The sequence below is a fragment of the Apis cerana genome, linkage group LG3 (assembly GCF_029169275.1).
Source record: "Apis cerana isolate GH-2021 linkage group LG3, AcerK_1.0, whole genome shotgun sequence".
In the NCBI taxonomy this organism is placed as follows: Eukaryota; Metazoa; Arthropoda; class Insecta; order Hymenoptera; family Apidae; genus Apis; species Apis cerana.
Window position 1 is genome coordinate 5,941,232 of NC_083854.1, and position 21,291 is coordinate 5,962,522.

The window sequence follows — 21,291 nt, forward strand, 5'->3', positions numbered from 1 at the left end:
TTTTAAAATCGTCTCAAATATCAGCAGATTTTTATATGGTTAAAATTTCTCGTAAATCATTCATAATTTTTAAAGTATTTAAAATATTAAATATCGTATAAACACAAAACGAAGAATTTTTATGCTAACAACGTTTACTACTTAATAATTCTCAATTTTTCAGTTTTATTCATATTGACGTTAATAATCTTAAATTTAATTAAATTCATCGTAATAGTTTTAAAATTCATTTTTTAAATTTATAAATTTTTTCTTTCGGAAAAATTTTGATCGATCGGCGATCGATAAATGACCGATATTTATAATGACGAGTATCCAGTTTTATTAATTAAATTAATAATTTTAATTAAAATTCTTTTATTCAAAATATTTTCCATTAAAATTATTTGCGAATAATATCAAATATCAAAATAATTTCGTACTTCAATTGTATATATTTACATATTACAGTTATCTGATTAAAATACTAAAATAAAAAATAAAATAATAATTCCTGCGATTTGTCCGTAAAAAAAAAAAAAAAAAAAAATATTCTCCAATGTAAAATGAATATTTCCAAAATTTATATTAAATTCCCAATTTCTTAAATTCTTCACCAAATGGAATATCACACAATAAATAATATAAAAATAATACGAATTATAATTAAGATTCTCCCGAATCGAAAATATATGATCTTCCAACAGACAGAATATTCGCAGTAATTTCTTCCTAAATTCTCTTCGATAGAAAATTTGGAACACCGCACAATTACAAGTAAAATATTGCAACAATTAATCGAAACAATTCTCCCCAAGATATTCCTATCGAAACATTTTCCAATATTCGCAAACTTTCGTACAATTTCCAACTACAAACGAAGCGGAGGATTTTGGAAGGAAGGATGAGTCTTGCCCCTCGCGGGCACACGACGGGAAATATCTGTTTTAGATGCGGGGAACGGGGTGGCGTGTCGGGGCGCCGTTTGTCAAACGTTTGGCACACTGCCGAATCCAGACTCCGTGTGCACCTGACCCCAAGTGCAACAAGTACAATTAGGGAAAGCAGAACTTACGTGAACTGACCTGCGCAACGTCGACCCTCTCTAAATCGATATAGGACGGACATGTCGGTGAAATTTGACCGGTATCCCGAAGGAAATCCTTCCTTTCTGCCTTCGATGGGCCCATAATTTTCCTGGATTTAATTGTTAAACGTCGGATCCAAAAGAGCTTTTGATTAATTTCGTCGATTCGTGGATTCTAAAGATAGATGCCTGCATAAGTGTGTGATTTATTTCGTTTTTGAAAATTGGAGATGATGATAGAATTCGATAGAAGTGTGGTGGTAAATTCATTTCGAATTATATTTTTAATCTGATGATCAGTAGTTTAGTTTTTATGTATTATTAGTTCAGTCTTCTTTTACATTTTTAAAGATATTAGAATAATATTCTTATGAATATGCGCATGTGAATTATCCACTCTGGAACATGTAATAATTGTAGCATAATACATAAAAGAGAATTAAGGAAATTTTATTTTAAATAAAGACCTGTTTTAAATAAAGTTGTTCGATAAAAATTAAAATTTCTACATTATTTACATTAATTATTTCGGGAAATATTTCGTTATTCGTTGAAAAGATCTTCGATAGCCACGATTAAATTTTTATCGTTAAAATTAACATCGCATCATCGCATAATTATTAATTAATTAAACGATACATAAATATATTCATTTTCCACAAAACGGGCTTTTAATTTTCATATCCCCTTATATAAAAATAATATTTTTCCATCATTAAAAATTTGCAAAAAAAAAAAAAATTTCTTCCCCACGAATTGAAAAATATTATAAATATCGAAATACGTACACGTGCCATCTTTCAAAATGCATTACTAGTTACTCGCAATTATCATAAATTTTCAATCAATTTTCGCCCCTATCTCATTCCCTCGATCGGAAATCGATCATTTCCTCCCTTTCACGTTCAAGAAATTTAACCTTCTCCGATCCCTCTCACGAACCTCTCACGGACGAGAATATTTCGAATATTTTCGCGATTCTTCTTTTCCCTTGCGCTTTGTTTATTATTTTAATAGAACGATCTCGTAAACACGCCGGTTTGCATAAATAACGGGGACGTGGGAGGCCAGGCGCAATTTCACACTGTCGCGATTCATGCGTCAGAATTTGTTCTCGGTCTCACCGTTTGCAAACGTGTTAAATCACGTTTCCTCCTTTTTTTTTTCTCCTCGCGCGAATATTTCGTAGATTCGCGCGATGCCTCATTTCGCCCGCTTAAATCCCAGCGCGTTATTCATTTCCCAGCAAATATTTTCCACGAATAAATTCCAGAATCGGGTCCGCGTTAGAATGGGAGAAGAGAGAGGCCTGTCGGATTATGTTTTTCGATTCGCGCGATGATTAAATTGGCGAGGCTCTTATCATCATTTCTACATCCTTCTTTCTTATCATTTTCATTTATTATATTTTCTTCCAAATAATTTTACCCGAAACTGTAATTATTTTTTCCTTTTAAAGTTTACAAATGTTAAAATTCGTTCGAGTTTATTCCATTTTATTAATAATTTTATTAATGATATTGAGAAAAGGAGAGAGAAAAAGGGATGGGGATAAAAGAGCGACAAATCAGTAAATCTATGGAACAGAATTTCACAAACTTTTATGAACCGAGATCCACTCTTTCAGAGAAGGATCATTTTTCACGATCCACTCTCATGCATGCATTTTAAAAGGAACAGAAGTTTAAAAAAATATCGCTTTGTCATTTAAAATACTTCACTCATATTTGATTAATATCAAATGTGTAACGATGTAATTTTTTTTTGTCTGTAATTTTAGACAGAAGGTCGATACATACATATTTTAAATAAGAAATATTCCCAATTCCATTCGTACTTGATTAAATATATGAATTTACCAATAAGACGATGATGTTCTCAATTTTTGAGTAGAAAAAGAGGGAGGCGCCATCCTCTTCAAAATTTCCATTCGCATTCAATAAATAAATTTATTAATCGCGCAAAGGTATGTTCGATTCCCCTTTCCCTTCCGTCCCATATTTCATCGACAATCTTAACATTTGGACAGATTGAAAATCCGTGTCACTGACCAAAGGGAGGAGAGGGAGGGCGAGAAGGACAGGTTTCGAAGCGGATCGAAGCGTTTCCTCGCCGCATTTCCTCAGTTAGCGAATCTCATTACCGAAACGCATCAGGCGGCAGGTTGGCGAGCGTCATATAAATTTACAACACAATATCGCTTTATCATCGGGCCGACACTCGCTGAGTTATGGGGGAGGGGGAGGGCGAGGTGGGGCAGCCCCGACGTCAAAGTGATATTCCATGGAATCGGTTTCTGCGAGCACCACCACGCGGGATTGCGATTCGTCGCGCGTGTACGAGCAAACAACCGCCTGACATTTTGTTATTCTCCTCGGGGAGATGGTATTTTCTTGAATAAGCTCGAGCCGGGCGAAAGTGATGCACGACTAGTGTGAGGGTTGAATATCAATCGAGCGAGATGGCTTAGAAAAGCGGAGTTAGAGGGAGGGGGAGGTGGTGGCTCGTGTTTCGAAAAAGAATTCGAAGGCTTGGAATAATTTCTTTTTGTTTTAAGGACCGGCCTTGGACGTTATAAGGATATTATCGGGTTGATCGATTCACAAATGAAATTGAAATTATTCTGAAGGCTCGATCTTCTTGGAATTGTTGGAATGAAGAATAATTTTACAGCGATCTTGGTGAATCTTTGAATAGGATTTTAATTTTTAATCTTGACTGTTATTAGTGTTGCTTAAGTTTTAATTATAATTCTCAATTGTAAAAATTACGAGACGTTTAATCGAGTCGGTTAGAAATGTTGGTTGGAATAAAAATTGTTTGATATTTACGACGGAAATAAATGTCTTATAAAAAGATTGTACAATAGCAATTAAAAGGATTAAGCTTTAATCCGGTTTTTCACTTTCTCTCGAGTTTTGAGTCGGGTTAGACGAGTGTTGGTTCAAGTCGTCGAACAAGTCGATCTGTAAATAGCAGTTGGTTCGGTTTCGAAGGATCTACCTGGACGGTGGAACTGGTTACGGCGCTGATTTCATGGATCGAAGATGCAGATTCGAGTTTTTTTCTTGTTCGAAAGTGAGAATTTTATTATCAATTTATTAATATCAGCTCAATGACTTTATATTCTTAATAATCTTCTTAATTATTTTTACATATTTTACATACCAATCCACCGTTATCTCTCAAAATTTCGACTCCTCCATTTCAACATCTCATCAACAATTTTCTGATAGAAAATTTCAAATTCGAAAGAATTCAGAATGAACAACGGTATTGGACGTTCCGTATCGGTCGCAATCTGTTTGAAAGATCGTTTCCATAAGGAGCGTTGCGTGGAAGAAAGGAACGCTGCTGTAGAATGTGAAAGGGGTACAATGTATACGATGTGGACGATGTAGGAGTTATAAAATACGTGACGGAAAATCGTGTCAGTCGTATAGACTCGCCACTGCTCAACTTTCTCGCACACTTACAGCAGCTTTTTTTTCAGAGTCCTTTGTCAGAAAGAGAGAGAGTTAGAGAGTGAAAGAGAGAGAAAGAGAGAGAGAGAGAGAGCCTTTCACCGGCCACGTTCGTTTCTATCGATCCGCCATAGTGTTCTGTCGAGGAAGCTGGATGTCCTCCATCGAATCCTTCTTTCACCAAGTTTCTCGAATCTGGATACGATTTTGCGTCTAGCGATCTGAGAGAAGGTAAGATATCATAAAGATCGGTGGAAGGAAATTTGATCTTATTTTTCGATCGATAGGATATTCAAAGATCGAGGTGAATTTTATCGAGGATTTGAAATTAGTAAAAAGATTTAGAGTAAAATTGTTGCGAATGTTTTGAATAATTGGATAATAATTAGTAATTGGTGCATATATAATCTTTATCATCATTAATTAGGATAATTCTAAAATTTTACACGAAATTAAATTTTTAATTTAAATATTTTGCTATGTAAATTTGTAAATTTCAGTGAGATGTACAGATGCATTAAGAAAATATGATATAATTTGAGTAATTATTGGTCATAAGTCAATCTAGAAAGAATATCATGCATGAATACGATAAAAAATTAAGAAGAATGTGCAAAGGAGACGCAGGAAAGTTAAAATTTACTTAATATATCTGAATAATTATGAATCTAATAAGGTGTTCTCCAGTTGTAGTGAGTCTAATGTTTCTTACAAATGTTCCTCTCTTGTTCGAGGGTGGAGGTAGGAGTATTATTACAATAGCGAAAGAGCGAAAATATTGGCCAAGTAGGCGCACCCAGAAAAGCTCTGTCGTTGTGTTTGAAGTTTCAAGGCTTCTTAAAAAGAATACTCCATGCTTTTACTCCGTTCTTCAACTTCTCAGCCCCGAACAAATACACGAAAAAATTCAAAATCCGGTCTAAATCGACGAGAAAATGTTCACACGGTTGAATTAAAATTTTTCAAAGATCCTCTTACGTTAAAAAAATGTGGAGAATGGAAAATCGATGGAAACCTTATTTCCTTGAAAATTCTATTCAACTCCCTCGGATAAATATTTTCCGCTAAATTTATATAAAAACAACTTTCGTTCAACAATTAACAATTTCATTTACTTTTATCCAATTTTTTCCCACGATTTTGTTCTAAGATTTCTTTCGAATCTATATCGCTAAAAACTGTACACATCGTTCCGGGAATAATGAGTATAATTAAAAAAGAAAAAAGAGGAAAAAAGGGAGGGGGGGGAGGGAATCAAAAGAAACGCGAAGAAAAACGATAACGCGGAAGCTGGGATTTTTTCTCCTCCCCGCGTTACCGCAATGGCTTTTGTTCGAAAAACTTTTTCCGTCCGGCGATGGTTCGCATTGGAAATGAATCGTGTTTGTGCATGCATCGGAAATGAATAATCCAACTTTTCGAGCGAGCTCCTATTACAGAGTCGGTTTTTCACTTTGAAACTTTTATCGGCGTGGATCTCTTCTCGCCTGTTGTTCCACGATTACGCGCCGTTAACCGGCAACAAAATTTATTTCGAGGGCGAAAATACGCGGTTGTTGATGGACAATTGTTGATGACGATGATCCGATCCGATAAATTCAATAATTGGATAAATTTTTCTTTCTCGATACTTTGGAAAATTATCCTCCGCTTTTCTTTTATCAAGTGATTAAGTGAATTCAAGTTGATTTGGAGTGCAATGCGAACCATTTATACGCTTCACTTGGTTCGAAACGGTTGTTTCAAGCGTTAAGTTGAAGTTGGATTCCTTTCAATTTTCTTGAAGGATAAAATTGTAATCGTGTATGATTAATATTTTGAGATAGACACGTCGTGTAAAAGATTTTTCGACGATGTTTTTAGACATCTGTATTGTTTTCAATTCAAGTAGTTGGAATATTTGTATAGTGTAATTTTTTTTTTATTTAGAATATCAACAACATAAGAAAACATATTTTATAATTATATTTTATAATATCTTGTTCCGCGTGATTTTCGAGCGAATTTATTTTAAATGTCGCAAAACATGGAGAGAGTGAAGAACGTTGAAACGCAGGTAAATATGTAAATATCATCCGGCAGGCGCATGGTTCTAGAAAATAAATTAAAAATAAAGCAATAAAGTAATCACTGGTTGAAATATCTTTCTCACTTCTTCAGTTACATAACGTACTTTGCGTTTATTACTTATCTCTCTTAATTTCTTTCCCTACGTGTTTTTCAAAAATTCTCTCTATTCTATCTCTCATTCTTACAAAAACTCTTAAAAAAAATCGAGGGTTCACGGGTTACAAAAAAAAGGAAATAATATTCAATATTTTACTCGTCGAATATACCGATAATACATCAAACAAATATAGAATACACGTGCATTCTGTCTTCATGATTTTATCCCAGAATTTATTATCCGTCAGACATATTTTCTCTGCTGCTATTAATTTCCATGTAAAATGCAAATTTAAAAATATCCATTGTACGATCGAGAACGTTATACAGTCACTCGCAAAAATTATACATTTTAATCCGTTGATCGAGATTATCATCAAAATCAATCTTGTTTTCTAATGAAACAGGGAAATATACGAAACACAAAGGGTTCTATAAAAGAAATAATTTATTAATGGAAAATAAGTAAATGAAATCTCTTTTTTCTCAAAATCTTTTCGCAATAACAATAAAAGAAAGCGACACTTAACGTACAATTCCTTAAGATTCAATACAGCGTCTTCTTTTAAAAAAAAATTTTTCCCAAATAAAATTGCATTCAATACGAAAGTAAAAATACTTTTTTCTTTTAATTATACAAATTAATTTTCATTGAAATCAGAATTTTCAGAATTTCCTTGTACGAAGATTTTTGCGATCGAGTGTATATCGAACGAAAATTTTCACTGGAGAATATAAATTTAGGTATATATATATATATATACGGTATCAAGGATCGTGCCAGACACTCGCACAATACAGCCACGACACGCGAAACTCCTTTCACGATGGCCAAGGGTGTTGATGAGGGTTGCTCGAGTCGATACTCGTTTATTATAGATTTTAACGTGCACGCTCGACCCGGCTAATTCCATTTCCATAGTCGTGGCGCGCATCTGTGTGTCGCCGACAATTATACACGTCGAGCTCTTATTACGGATGTCGTTGAAGACAATATCGGTCCCGTTGTAATCCAGTTTTCCTAACAATACGCGTAAACGAATGCAGCGCGGCCCAACTAAAACGACCGGCCAAGTGAATTTTTCACGATCGACACAGGATTGGTTCATTCTCTCTTTCTCTCTTTCTGTCTCTCTATGCAAAATAACACGGAGGGATTCGAAAGTTCGATATTTTCTATTTTTTTTCCCTCCCTTTTTTTTAGAACGGGGGAAGGGAATTGAAGCGTCGATTTGAACGATTGGAATTCCGGATTTCGCGTTGTGAATTTTTATTTCGAATTTTTTTATAGACCTCGATTGTTATGTTTAATGTTATACGGGGAAATAGTAATATTTTCGATTTTGGGATTTGGTTGAACGATGATGGCAGTATTTGAGGAATTATTTATAGATTTAAGATTGTATGGAAGTTTATGATTTTTTTCGAAAGATTTGAATGAAATTTTCATTTCTTTTTTTTCTTGTGTGTGTAGTGAACTTTGAATAGCAGGAATTTTTTAATTTTCAAATTTTTAGAATTTTTTTCCATTTTTTTCCCATGATTTGACTATTCCCATTTCGTTTGGGAATATTTTTTTACAAAAAGTGATGAGGTACTAAAGCTTGAATATTTTATTTATTTCAAATTTCGCTTCACCATTACAAAGGTAAATTAAAAAAAAAAAAAAAAAGAATGTAAAATTTTACGAGTTGATTTTATCCTTCAAAAGATAACATTCCAGCAAGAAGAATCATCTCGCATTAAATCCCAGAAACTCTCCACTTGTTTTATCAACAATTCTCGTTCGCTTTCATAAAAATAACTCGGAATTAAAATATCAACGATATCTTCAACATCAAACCCATCGATCCCCCGCAACCATTCCTAACCATCCTCCTATCTAAAAAAAAAAATATAACAAAATTCTTTGCCTAGAACAACCAGAAACCACCAAGAAGTACCACCAAACACCTCTAAAAAAAATTCTCTCCAAAAACCAAATATAGCAACCAAACCTGTTGTTCGATTCGCGACCATGTATCGACCCCCCCTCCCCCGTTCGAAACATCATCCCCGCAACACATCCTACCCTCCCCCTCTCGTGCGCGTATCGAATGGCAAAAACAAGCCCCAAAGCCTAGAGAACCCCCCTCCCCGCCGATCGGGGCGAAAAAAGCCCCGCGCGACTTGCTCCTGCCGCGATTCCACCCCTTCCCACCCCCTCCCCAGCTTCAAAAGCGGCAAAAGCGCGGCATCAAAACAACCCTCGTCCCGCCACGAAGGGAGGGAGGGAAGAATGATTCCGGCGGCGAGGGTGGAAAAGGCGAGGAAAAGCAGAATGTTTGGGCAGCGATAAGGGGGCACACGGGTGTGCGGTTCGAGAGCGAGCGGGAGCGGCGTTTGCGCGCGTCGCGACGCGGCGCTTGCGGCCGGCCTTTAAGGTCGGTGGAAGCGAGCGACGGCAGAATCGCGCGAGCCACAGTGGCATTCGGACACGCGGACAGTTTCTCATCGCGGCGGCCAAACCGAGGATCGGTCGCGCCGTGCACAGTCATACCCCTCTCTCGTCTCGTGTATCGCGTATACCTTTCCGCCTCTCCGCCTCTCCCCGTCCCAACGTTTCCACGATCGACCGTGTTTTATTTCTCTCTCTCTCTCCTTCGTCGCCCCTTCGTCTCGTTATCCGAGTGTTTGTGCGCGCGGTGGTGGAGGAGGACATTGACGAATCGAACACCCCTCGATAGCAACGAACTGAAAATTCCGCCAACGTTTCAACTCGAGGAGCGACACACTCGTCGCGGCACACCGCCTCTCTCCGCTCTCCGGCCTCCTGTGGCCTTGTTTGTTTGTTGTTCATCGTTGTTGGTGTAGAAGAGTGTAGAGGAGGAGGACTGTTGCATTTATCGGTTGTTCGCGCCCGTTGATTGGTCTTGTTGCGTTTTTTGTTCCGTTTCCTGTTCTTTTTTTTTTTTTGTTTTTTTTTCGCCTCCGAGTGGCCGAGGTGAAACAAGTGAAAGGGACCACGTTTGGGGAAAGAAAGGAAGGAAGGAAGGAAGAAAGGTGTGATCTGTTGTGACCCGATCGAGGACGAGGACGCTGGACTCGGGTGGATCTTGGGGTGTCTTGTGCGGTGGGGAGCTTCTTCGGTGAGTAGATATTGTTTATTTTCGTGCATGTGGCGTGTGTTGCGTTATGAATTGAAGAGGTGACGGAGAAGAAAAGTGATGCGAGTTAATTTTTGAACACGAGTAAATACTTCAAAGCGAAGATTACACTTGGTTGGTTGGTGAAACGTAATTTTCATTGAAACAATACCGTTCATATTGTGATGTGTTACATGCCTATACAAGTAGAAATATCGTGCGCAATCGTCGATCTAATCTGTTTTATTTTTCACACGAGTCCTACTTTTACGATTTTATTTTTAAACGGGCAGAGTGCTATTTCCTTTCGCTTATTTTAAAAACGAATCGTAAAACGTTACATACCGATCAGGTTTTCACGGAAATTCTCGTAAAAGTCAAACAAATCTTTCAAATCAATTTTTTTCTCCTCGTGATACAAGTTCACAATGCGATTGTATATTTTACACGCTTCTTTCCTATACACGTACGCGCACACGTACGTTCCCCACATTTTCAAAACAAAGACGTACTTTTTCCATCAATCCTCTCAATCGAATTCAATTACAGTAAACGTATTCGAAGAAACCTACTGTCCCCCCTTCCCTGCCCCCAACACGAAAGAAAGAAAGAAAGGAAAAAAGAGAAGAAGAAAATAATAAAACAATTGCAAAAGCGTATATGTCAAGGCGGCACGGCCGACAATTGTTTTTAATAAGCCGCAATCGGAGAAGACGATCTCTCTCTTTCTCGAGCATCAATTCCCGATCTCGACGGACGAAATCTCAGAAATTCATCTCGAAAGAATGACATTTCGGGATATACTTCATTTCGTATTCGAGTGCAGAGTCGCGAGTGTGCGGATGCATGAATAAACGGCTGCCTCGGTTTTTTTCTTTCTATCTCTCTCTCTCTCTCTCTCTCCTTTCCTTTCTCGAAGAGGACCTTGGCGTCCCTGGCACGATGATCTCTCGATTCGGAGTAGACCGTGCCGATCGTTGGCCCCGTGACCTCCTCCTTTCCACAATCCTCTCGATCTTGGCGCGACACTTGCATAACGTTCCTGGAAACCTGTGGCGCCTCGTGGAACCAGATCGGCTTTAATAAACCTCTTCGTTCAAGAGCTTCGTCGGCCGGTCATCGACGTTCCTTTGTTCCTGTCGAATCACGTTCTGTTCATTAAAAACTTCTCTTCTAAGTTACTTAACAAATCTCGCGTGTCTCCTCGTGTTTCTTCCCTCCTTCGAAGATTCCCTATTTCCCGAATTCGAGTAAACACGATTTCTTTTGCAATTATGAATCGTTGGGGGATAATTTTTTCCTGCAATGATTCAATAACCAGTTTTACGAGATGATTTATCGAGATTGGAAAATGGTGAAAAGGAAGATGGTGAAATGGTGTAAACGCGGTTGTGAGGTCATTCCCCGTCACGCGAAGGGAAAAGAATAATGGAAGGGACGTTGCATGCGATCCATCGATATATTCTACTCGTTTTTGAAATAGCATCGTAAACGTTGAGCAAACTCATCTTGACATACGGTGGCTCGTAAAGTGCTCCAACGCTCTGGGTGTAAATAAAGTAGTGATGAATAGTTGGGGTCGGGTTCTAACGAACTGTTTTGTCAAGTGGGAAGGTAACGACTTTGGTTAAATACTTTTTTTTTTTTTGATAATTGTTAACATCTAATTTGTTGAAGAAATTAGTAAAAATGAAAATTTGCATTAGTAAAGTAAAAATTAACGATGAGGGTATTAAACTTTTTAGAGAATTTTCCAGAAATACGTAATTTCGTCCAACTACGAAGGGAGGCGTAGTGAGAAATCGAGTGAGAAAACGTTGAACGAGTTATTTTTAGATAGTTCCTTTTATATATCTAATTTGCCGAAGAAATTAATAAAAATACAATTATTATTCAAATAAGAAGATCAGTAAATACGTTATAAAGTATCGTTCCTTAAAATTAATGGGTAAAGCCATCAAAGTTTATGTCGACTTGTCGTAAAACTTGTGTTTTTCAATAACATAAGATGATTGGGCAATATTGTAATTACTCGTAAGACACGAGCATGAAGATTATGTGTGCAAATATTGAGAAGGTAAAACAAACCCTTGAACTTTATTAACGTTTCTTTTATTTTTTTTCTTTTTCTTTTTCTTTTTCTTCTAAATATAACCTTGCAATCTCGTAAAATAAAATAAACGTATAAACGTATAAAATGTTCAAATCTTCAAAATTGATTGATTTCACATCTTTTGTTTTCTTGCAACTATTAAAAAATCCACGCGAGTGTATTAGTAACAGAATCAATATTAATTGATTCCTAATAATATCCTAATAATATTTTAATTTTATGCGTTTGAATAAAAATACAATTTAACACGTTGAAAAATATTTTCAAGCAAAATTCCATTCAAAACGTTACAGGATTAATTTCTCCTCTTCGAATTTTTCTATATTTTCCTCGCTGAAGAAATAATCCTCCATATATAAATCCGTTACATTCCACGCGAACTTCCTATCAAAATAAAAATTTTCCTAATAAGATAAAATTTGTCTGTTCGAATAGTTTCGTGAGTCACATACAGTCGTTACAACCGATCACCGCGAATAATAAATACGAATGCGCGTGTTTTCTTGCATTGATTAGCGCCTATTATTATCTGTCGCGTTTTATCTCGAGATTAACGGGCGGTTGGCTTCATCGACACGAAAAAAAAAAAAAGAAATAATAATGCTGCGCATCGTCAGCACGTAACATTGATAACCTAATATCAGTGGGAGAGAAAAAAAAAATTAAATGATTAATGAACGGTAAACGAAGAGAGAGGGAGATACATCGCGTAAAATGTAGTCGAAAAATTCCATTTGTCTGTCTGGGAAGAAGTGTACAGCTACAGTGTTTATGTAGTGAAAATAACTACATAAATAAATGGGATAATAATAGATTAGACATTTTTCCAAAGAATATTACCGTATCTGTATATTTATTTTTTACGAGAATAATGTACATTCGTTTTGAAGATTTGACACTAGAGAGATATTATAAATTCGAATAATTAGTATAAAGTGTATTAATTACGGTGTCGAATAATTAAAAAGTCGAAACACGTAACGAGAGTACGTGTATTTGTAATTCAACAGGCATAATTTTGCATACAATGCATGCAAACGAATGGAACGAAGATTTAATCATTACATACAAAGTTATATAAATTATTATTCGTGAAAATATATCTTCAATTTATTTTCTCGAATCCAAGTATTTACGTGAATATCATTACATTTGACAAAAATGTGTGAAACCGATTTTTTAATTTCTCAAAAATTGAAAATATATTCTTTGCATAATTTTAATTCGCAGAAAAGTGAGAATAGAGAGACGAAATAATCTCACTTCTTTCATTTACAAAATATTCTTCTCTCCATTTTCCTCGGAACAAAAAAAAAATCTTTCAGTTTTCGAACACTGCACAAGGATGCGCGAATAACGAATCCTCAAATTTCCTTTTAAAACGAAAAGATTATAACGATACGTCAGAAACGCTTGATCGTCAAAGACGATATTTCCACCCATATTCTCAATTTCCAGCTCGCTCGCAACTTTCGTAATCAAAAGATACATTAACGCGTTCCCCATTAATAAACGACAGCCTCATTATCAGCTGTCGAACTCAGCCGTTTCAAGCCTAACAACATTTGCCTAACAACCAACGAAAAAGACTTGGGAGCACGAGTTATAAATCAACTCTTCCTCGACTCAAGTATACATAATGCAAAATGGCGACAACGCGTCTCGAAGATGACTCTCTTCGCCTCGAGATGTCGCGAGCGGAAAAAATATCCTTCTCTCTCCCTTCTTTTTCTCGACGAGAGAAGAGAAGAGAACCGTTTCGATGGTAAACGTGGAACCGGTATTCCCAGAAGATCTTTGAGCCGACAGTCTCGATCGTCGTCGACGATCAACAAGAAATCGAGCGACCGCTCCTCTTTTGTCCACGTTCCAGATCACGTTCGACCGGATTTCTGAAGGACTTGCACGCTAAATTATCGAGGGCTTGGTCGTGATATCGATTATCTATGCATCGGCTTATCGATCGATCAGATTACGATTGTATTTCGGTGTCGGTCTTATCGGGAGAAAAGATATTGTTTTGACGGAGGGACGTATTGTGTATTTGTTGGGTTTCCGTGTTCGTAGCACGATTCTCGCATAATGCTAATGTCCGTGAAATTTGCGACGATACGCCCACGAGAGACGATTTGATATCTCTGAATTACGGACAGGCGTTTGTTCGATTGTTGAAGTAATTGGAGTAGTGTAATTTTTTCGGTAACAATTTCTACCACTTTTTGATGGTTTTGTTGAATGAATGATTAAACACCGAAGATGTCAACGTGTAATTTGATTGTAGATTTCGATGTAATAAGGTTCGATTAAATTTGTTCGAATTTTTGATCGATCCGATCGTAATATGTAAGTAATTTTGTAGAAAATTTAATTTAATTTCAGACGAATTGAATTTTTTCCATCTCTCATGATGCACGTGTAATAAGATAAAATGATACGAATGTAAACGTTTTAACGCGCTAGACTGTTATTGATCTCTTAATTATATGTTATTAATCTGTTATGCACGTATATAAGAGAGTATATTATTAATGGGACTTTAAACTTCGTTACGGATTCTTTTTTACTTTTTCTTTTTTCCAAGCCAAGAACGATTACGTGAAACGGCATAATTGAGACAGCGGATACGAAAATTCCATTCTATTTTGCATTCTTTTAAATTTAATATTAAAATTACCACCAATTACACATAATATTTCATCACCTATATCCATATAATTAACCATTTCCCACATATCAAAAATTTTATTCACACTTACAAAATATCCAACTTCTTCGTCGTACCTCCAAATCTTATCCAAAATTTAATCGATCCGCAGCAACATTCGAGCAAAGCTCAAATTGTCCAAGATCCAAAATTCAAAAAAAAAAAAAAAGAAAAATTATTTCAATTTTCTCAAGTAAAAATGGAAATCGTTCCGCGTCCTTGCGCCCCAAGGAGAGTCGTTGAACGGGCAAAGATCTCCATCGTCAATTTGCCTCTCGTCCGAAGAGAGGCGAATAATAACAGTAATGCCGGTCACGGTGCGCACGGAATCGCGGGGCCGCAATCAAAGTAACCTGCATTTTTCGAGGGAAGCATCGAGAACGTGCCTCTTTCCTCTCCTCTCCTCTCCTCTCCGTGGTTTCGAGTCTCTGTCAACCCACCCAGTAATCAGGCCAGCCTCTGTCTCTCCGGCGAAATGAAATTACCCGAAATTACGGCGCACCTACGTACACACACCATCGCGTGATCGTGAAACGCATCTCTTGTCTCTTTGCCGCGTCCAAAGGTGAAATAATAACGATGTTAAAACAAGTGAAGAGTTGTTGTGTCGGTTGCGCGTGTGCATTGCCGGTATCCGTGCAAATAGTGACGCGATTACGTTATTTGATTACGTTATAGATAGATGTATCGTTCGCGGGATCTCAAAGGGGAGAAAAATTGTTGGAAACTGTGTCACGTCGGTTAATAACAGTGGGAGGAGTCGCTGAACGATAATCTCACTGTTTTATAAATTTGAAATATCTCACTCGTTGAATTTCGCGACTAAATTCTTACTCTTGATGAAAATTATTTAAATACATCTACAGGAAATCTTCCCTATTTTCTTTGGAAAATTTTTCTTCCTTCTTTTATTCATTCATTTATTCATTTTGGATCTCTCAAAAGTCTTCAACGTTTCGCAGTGATAACACGTTAAGCAACGTAAATAACATAACAGCAGCAATGTCTCGGATTATCTTCACACACCGTTGCAAAAACGTTCAAAACAAAGAATGACTAAACCCGCGTTTATTTACTTTCAAAAATCTGCGCATCTCCTGATCTCACTCGACGTCCTCTCTCATCCTCAACGCGACGCGTTTATTCAAATTGGCGGTCGTATCTCGCGTGGTGTAAAGACGGTGAACGCGAAATCTCAGGAAGGATATCTCGTTTCCTCGATTCTTCTTCAGCTTCTTCAGCGAGTACTTCCTTCGCGCGAGGGGTCAGCGAGCAAGAGGAAGAGGAGGAAGAGTGTGGAAAACGGTGAGGAAGAATCCTTCCGCGTAAATCCATCTTTTTCGTGGAAACCTCGTTTCGTTGAGGCTGGTTTAAGCGGCGCGAAGCTGCCAGTCTGGCGAGAAAGCACGTTCTTACCGGCTGCTCTCTTGGCTCCTCTTGGTTCTTCAGTTGCGTGGAGGATATTGTGCTCGTTGTGAATGGTTTTTACGAGCGCGGTTACTCGTTTCCAACGTGAGATCGCGGGGATTGTGTGTGCACCGTTTCCTTTTCATGCGTTCAGCGTTCGTGTTCGTGGATTTTTCTTTTTCTTCTTTTTTTTTCGAAATCGATGAGATTCGAGGGATGCGCAGAGGTGGTTTAAACGGATGGACAAGAAGGAGAATGATGGCTGGAAAGGAAAGGTCTTTGAGTGACCAGAGTTGCTGCTCTGACTAATGGAGCTATCCGGGTCAATTAGCTGTCCATTTATCTTGTCCAGCCCTTTAAATCTCCATTTAAAGGAAGTTACTTCATTTTCAGCTCTTATATCTTTCGCCGAACGTTCGAGCCTTTCATCCTGCAAATCCCTTGACGAATCTGTTCTTTCGCGTGTTACATCACGCGTGTTTGGATCGAGTGTAGTAGTGTTATAACTTTAGTGTTTCTTCGTTAAGTTTTACGTAACAATTTTGAATTCATCTTGGTGTCTAGATTCCTTCGAACCAATTCCAATACATCATCGCGTTATTCTAACATCCGTAAAATTCTAAAAGAAGGAAAGTTAAAAAGGAGAAATGACAAAATTTCGTATTTTCGAAACGTAATCACTCGTTCGAAAATATAGTTTCGAGCGTTATCGATCAGTCTAATAAGCGCGTTGTAACGAGTCGTGGACGTGCAAGCTGTTGCATCCTGGTGCATCGAGCGACGATGCAACTGGCTGGCGCGTTGATGGAACCGTGAAAGCTATAGCTCTCGCGAGACATACGAGTCAATGTCGGCTACGTAATCGATTCATAATTCACGCCCATTCCCCGTGTGTCAAGATTAAAATTAGCGGTTTTCCAACTCGTTAAATTTAGCTCCGCGCAATCAGAAACCCGCTTCTTTTATCCTCAACTCGGATGACGAAAAAACCTGGGAGAAAATCGCTCCTCGTTTGGCTCTGATAATTTTTTTTCATCGTCAAAAATCGTGCACTCCCCTTTAGGGGGAATTTAATTTTTGGAAGAAAGGTTTTCAGAAAAGATTTCTGCCACGTTGCAATCCTCAGTTATAAAACGCAATCCCTGAGAGGAAATTTAGTTTTTGGAGAGAAAGATTGTTTAGAAATATCGAAGGAATTTTGCGGTGTATACGGTATCGATTATTCCGCGATTTTTCCATCATCGAATGCTATCTTCGCAGAGGAGGGAATAAAAATTATGAGAAATAGTGGAAGAATATTTTGTAAAATACATGTATATATATATATATACTTTTTAATTTTCTACTAAAAGTAAAAGGAGGGATATCGTAAATCGCGCGATAAAATATCGATGCAATTCTTCTTTCATTTATTTAACAGTTTATTCTACGCAGCTTCGCTCGTTCGTTTTGAAAGTATCCCAACTCATAAATATCTGACCCCCATTACGCCACGTCTTCACAGTCTTATTACTTTTGCCTTATCGTTAATGAATAAAGCAGCTGCCACGTCGATTACAAAACTTCATAGAGCGTTCGTGTATATATCATAATTGACAATAAATAGTACTACAATGGCCCTGATCCGCTCGATTCGCTCGATTCGTTCGCGCTTCGTTGCCCCGATACTTCGCAACTTCCCCTTTAACCTTACCCAACTTTCCATACAATTTTTCGAGTCGAGCAGAAATTTAGTTTTCGTGAAAATTCTTCCCCTTTCGATCGTTAGATGCATAAGATGGTATAACCTTATACAAACATCTTGCAGAAAATGGTCGAAATATCATCTTCCGAATGAAACTCGTCGAACAAACTCTGTTACACTCGTAGAAGGAGTTAAAAAGTCTTTCTCGGAGATAGAAAATGACGGGAAATTAAGAGAAAGGGAAATTACATCGACGATTAATAACCGTTTCCAATTTGATCACTCGTTATAAAGATGACTTACGAATCGTTATATCCATTAAATTCAATCAGTCAGAAAATACGTTCAAACTTCGACTCGTATTGTTCCCATCTCGGAAATTTCCTCTCTTTCTCTTCTCCTCCTTCAATCAATTTTTCCTTTTTCTTCTTCTCTACAATGTCCCTTCCCTTGTTTCTTCCCTTCCTCTGAAAAGCAGGTTCGTAAAATAGGAATTCTTTTTCTCTTTTCTGCACACACGCACGGACGCGAGTGGAACAGGCCCGCGTAGGCGGTACAGGAGTTTCGAAACTCGATGGAACTTGTCAGCTGCGGAAATGGCAGGCTCGAGTGACCGTGGCGATACTTGATTTTACGAGCAATTCGCATAACATTAACGATCGCGTTTACATGGCTGCTTTCGCCAAACCGGGCTTGATCCCTTCTCTCTCTCTCTCTCTTTCTCTCTCCCCCCTTTCTCTGTCTTCTTCCGTTCGACGCGATATGCGCATTCGTGCATCGCAACGAGTATTTATGGGACTCACGCTTGCCCTCCTCGCTTCGATTATTAAGTTTAATTGCCAGCGAGCAATGACACCGTAATGGCGGCACGTCGCCCAGCTCTTTTGCCATGAAACTTGGGTGGAGGGAGGGTGGAAGGTTACCACGACGTAAACTAGGAGTTTGTCGATGTCTTGTTTAGAAAATATTTACGGTCGATCGAGATTGAATTCGGTCGAAACTTTTTACTTATCGATTTATGTCAATACAACTTAATATTTACAAGTTGGAAGGAATCCGTGGTGTTATTGAATTTCTTTACACTTGATCAATGGATAGAAGTATGATTAAATATTCCGAGGATTTTAATTAATATTGGAAAGGCGAGAAGAATTTTCCAGTAATTAAATGTTATTCAACGCGGTTAATCGGTGATTTGTCATTTTCTTACGTTTAATATTGAATTTCTCCGATCGTCTCTTACCCAATGTAACTAATAGTCGCGATTATCTCCATTAATGCAATGGAATATTTTCCATAACCATACGTATTTTCCACTTCGTCCGCAATTAATTCGCATCAAAACTTCCTATCTCCCTCGAAGACATTTCCCAATCTCAGAAAACGAGTTATTAAAAGAAACGAGTAGCTTCTCTTTCGAACACTTTATTCATATAATCACATTATTCTTCTCTAATAAATAAAGCGTAAAAAATCAGCAAACAAGGAGCAAATTTTTTCCAAATTCGATCGATCATTGGAATCAATTCACCGATTTGACTATCACCGTCCAAGCGAAATATTCCGACTTTTCGTAAATCAATAATTAATCCAGTCGTTCCATCCTTCCTCTCTCCTCTCTTCATTTCCCATCAGAGGATAGAAAAGGTCAAAGAAGTATTCCCTCGCGTTTCGCCGCGAAAAGAGAGCGCGGATACATTTCGAGGCGCGCATGAAAAGGCTAATATCGGGCAGATTTCCAGTTCGAGCCGATTCTCTCTCTCTCTCTCTCCAATATAAAACCTATACCTCGTTCGACACGAGCTATCGTGCATCAACACGTGGGTGCTTATCTCTCGGGACGGTGAGATGAAGTCGCGCCCCGGCCTCATAAGCACCGGCCAAATGTAATTCCCGTTATTGCGCCGCATCTCCAAGAAAGATCCTCGAGATTCTCACTGACCGTGCCTCCACTTCCGCTTCTACCGATTCTTATCGTTAACAAGCTTTCTGGTATTTCTCGACGCGTTTTTGAACGCTTCTCGAGTCTTCTCCACGTTCATAAAGTTCATGACTTGTGGCCATTCCTTTTTTTCGACAGATTATTAAAGACGTTATTGCTATTTACATCAATTTTTATTTTTATTAAGTCGAATTCTTAAATTTCAATGCTTCTTCATTTTCTCCAAGGAATTTTCATTTCTGAATCTCCTCTTCTAGGAAGATTTTTGTGACAAGGTGTATATATTAAACAACGAAGAGTTTAAGAAACTCTTCGTAATAAGTATTCGAGATATTATTCCATTGACCTCCTCCTGTCTTTTTATATCGATAAATATCGTTCGATAGAAAATTCGATTAGGATTCTGAATGGATTTATGAAATCGGCCATTCCACGCGCGCAGCAACGATCTAACAGCCTCGTTATTTTCTTATTACATGGCGTATTACAGAGCGGAATGTAATGAGACGAATACGAGATCACGGAACAGTTAATGGTAGAGGAAGCAGGGAAAGGAGCTCGAGAGAAACTCGATCTTTTGAACTTTTACTACATTCAAAGCTACAGTCGGTGTAGAGGGAAACTTTTACTCAGTCAACATAGTGTTGCGATCTCGGATATTATCGATTCGATCGAACTTCCACCACGGTGTAGCGAGTAAGGCAACATTCAATGGTATAGGATTTTCTTGAATGGGAGCCAGAGTGGATAAGGATGTCCTAGATTAACGTTGAATAATGTTCCACGTCAATTTTCAATGGACCTCGCTTTCTAAGCAAATTTCTGCTATTCAAGTTGGCGGAAGGTCTTTCGATTATTGGGAAAAGATTTCGCGAGGATCGTTCGAAGCGATCAAGAAGATCAACGCATAGAAATGATCGATAATTTTGACAAAGGGATGTTCCTTCAATTACACGCGAAATATATATATATATATATAATAATAATAGAATAGATAAATAACAAGAACCGATGAACATCAGCAATATTTTTATCGATGTTATTGCGAGCTCGATCGAACGATAAAAATATATTACTCGTATAATGTAAACAAATAATAATCGTATAAAAAGATTAATAGAGTAATATGAGTATTTTATTTTTAAAAAGTTCTTTTCCAAATAGTAAATAAAATATTTGCTACAATTAACAAATTTTACAAATTTACAAATTATTCCTCGAGTAACTCGAGCTGAAAAAATAATAATCTTCAGCAAAGAAAAATTCATTTTCGTGATTCAAACTTATACCTTTCGATATATATATCTGGCAGAAATTCAATCTCTTCGTACAATAGAAAAAAACACAATTTTCAATACACTCGAACAACAAATTTACCGTACCAGCTTCTTTCCCTCCTTTCAAAAAAAAAAAAAAAAGTCTTCGTTTAAATCGTCCATATATTTCAATTCTTTTCCACCAATTATTCCGTTTTATCGCGGTTTAAATGGGAAACCGATAGTCTCGGTAGGAGGGGCGAGGATAGAGGGAAAAAGAGAGAGAGAGAGAGAGAAAAAAAGGGGGCGGGGACGTATCGAAACAGAGAGTGAAACGATGTACATTCAAGCTGTTCACTCCCGT

At 37.5% G+C, this 21,291-nt stretch overlaps 2 protein-coding genes across 9 annotated transcripts in view; one reads left to right on the forward strand and one right to left on the reverse strand.

Annotated features, from left to right (window-relative positions):
* LOC107997270 (uncharacterized) overlaps positions 1-21,291 on the reverse strand; it is a 137,972-nt gene that overhangs the window by 16,524 nt on the left and 100,157 nt on the right. Inside the window, exon 4 of one of the 5 annotated variants that reach the window (XR_009829120.1) lies at positions 9,818-10,957. The exons of the other annotated variants lie outside the window; for them this stretch is intronic. The gene's annotated coding sequence lies outside the window, so the exon portion shown is untranslated. Of the gene's footprint in view, positions 1-9,817; positions 10,958-21,291 lie in introns of those variants that run through there. 5 annotated transcript variants of the gene reach the window in all.
* LOC107997269 (RNA binding protein fox-1 homolog 2) overlaps positions 9,683-21,291 on the forward strand; it is a 299,964-nt gene continuing 288,355 nt past the window's right edge. For 2 of the 4 annotated variants that reach the window (XM_062072506.1, XM_062072508.1), the window contains exon 1: positions 9,683-9,824. The gene's annotated coding sequence lies outside the window, so the exon portion shown is untranslated. Of the gene's footprint in view, positions 9,825-15,760; positions 15,944-21,291 lie in introns of those variants that run through there. The other 2 variants (XM_062072507.1, XM_062072518.1) reach the window with 2 other exon arrangements.